We start from the raw sequence: 2,193 nt of genomic DNA on the forward strand, positions 1-2,193 counted from the left end.
GCTGGGATTAAAGGCGTGCTCCACCACGCCCGGCTCAAATTTGAATGCTGGTGATGAACAGCTCTATCTTTCACTTCAATAACATTTATTTCTTGGATTCTTTCAAAAAATTTAAATTTCTAAAGCCTAGTTAGGGCACAGAATTCTTTACCACATGGTTCTCAGACAAGTTGCTCTAAAATCATGGTTAACGTTATTTCTTCTTTGAACCTCAGTTTTCAATCACATGATGAAGATAAAGTGCTCCGCATAAGTAAGAGTTCAGTGACGTCAGAATTTGTGTTACTCCTCAAATTCTATCCTTTCTGAAGAATGAGTCTTCTTTTATGTCCAGGATTCTTCCATGTTTCCCCTACTCTGGAGCTGGTTAGAAATCTAGATACAAGTCTCTAAAGACTTGGGGACTGAACTCTGCCATTGATTTTGACTGAATTTGATACTGGCTCCAGTTTTAATCTTTTACAATTGCCGCTGTCGAACATTATTGCCTGTCTTTTATGGCACAGAGGACTGATCTGTGGGTATTTTTATAGTTATCAGGTGGTGGCACCACCCTGAGAACATGTGCCAACACTTGTTTTGTATACTAGTCAAAAAAAAACATTGTATGATTCATGTGTCTTGTTCCTAAATGTAGAAGTAAATTTCTTGCTGAAGGAAAAGCCTTGCAAGAGCAAAGTGGTATTTTTATAATTTCTGGTCTACTTATAGAAACCCACCTGCTGTCATTGCTTGTCTTTGCATTTGAGAGAGTTCAGCCATCCGATCTTTTGGCCTGTGGGATGTGGGGGTATAATGAGTGCTGGGACTGGGAACTTCTGTTTTGGATCAACTCTTGATTCAAGTGTTGTCTTTCATGGATTTCCACTTCCAAACTTTGAGAATCCGTGGATTGAAATTTCTAAAAGAACTTACCAGATATGATACTTATTGAATGAGTTGGCTCGGATGCCTCTTCTCAACTCCCCTGCATCCTAATATAGTGTTAGTTAATCCTCTTGTTTGCTATGGTGATGGTTTTCCATGCCTTCCCATCTAGCTTTATGTTGAGCCTTCTAGTGGGGATTCAGTGGGTACAACAAAGATTGTTGCCTGGCACTGAGGTACGGTGAGCAGACACCTTCTCTAGTTGTTTACTTTATGACCATAGACATATTTCATCACTGTTCATTATGACATTTTGTTGCATGCCTGATGGGAAAAGTACAGGGTTCCATCATGAGGATTTTATGGGTGCTCATTAGTTAGATGTGGTGTTAATTAAATTATTGAATGATTGACAGCCACAGGACTTGACAGAAGAATGAAAGTCTGTCCAATTAGAGCAGGTACTGGCCAGGACTCTGAGTCAGGAAATAGTGACTGTTAATTAGCACTGTGAAATGACAAAACCAATTCAGTGTGATAAGTAGTCCTCTACAGGGAAGTTTCAGTATCCAGGAGTGCACAGCCATAATTTGGAAAGACACTGCCATGACAAGTTTCTTGAGTGAGGTGATATCTGTGCTGAGTCTTAAAGATGAGGAGGGTTGGCCAGGGGAACTAATAGAAGGGAAGGAATCCAAAGACCAGAAAGGGCATGGGACTGTTCAGAAAGGCTGAGAGTATAGAGTGTCCCAAGGCAAAAGTGAACCACAGCCTAAGCACAGGGGCTGTGTAAGATGGGGCTGCAGAGAATGGGCAGGACTCAAAGACACAGGTCTTGAGAAAGAACAATATGAACCTTAGTGAGAGAATCAGTTTCAGATAGGATTAGGATAATTCAGGGACAACGTGACCTACGTTTGAAGACTTATTCTATTTCCTAGCTATGAAACTCTGAGGAGCTTGTTGCTCTGTGCTGTTTGTTCCTCTTTAAAGAATAATTTGTGTATGAGTGTTTTTGTTTGCATGTATACATATGCACCATGTGTATGTCTGGTACCTGCCAAGACAAAAAAATAGGGCATTGGATCTCCTGGTACAGACAACTGTCAACTGCTGTTGGTGTCGGGACCCAAACTCAGGTCCTATGCAAGAAGAGAACAAGTGTTCTTTTTTTAAAATTTTTAATATTTTTTATTACATATTTTCCTCAATTACATTTCCAATGCTATCCCAAAAGTCTCCCATAGCGCCCCCCACTTCCCTACCCACCCATTCCCATTCTTTTGGCCCTGGCATTCCCCTATATTGGGGCATATAAAGTTTGCA

The sequence above is a fragment of the Mus caroli genome, chromosome 15 (assembly GCF_900094665.2).
Source record: "Mus caroli chromosome 15, CAROLI_EIJ_v1.1, whole genome shotgun sequence".
NCBI lineage: Eukaryota > Metazoa > Chordata > Mammalia > Rodentia > Muridae > Mus > Mus caroli.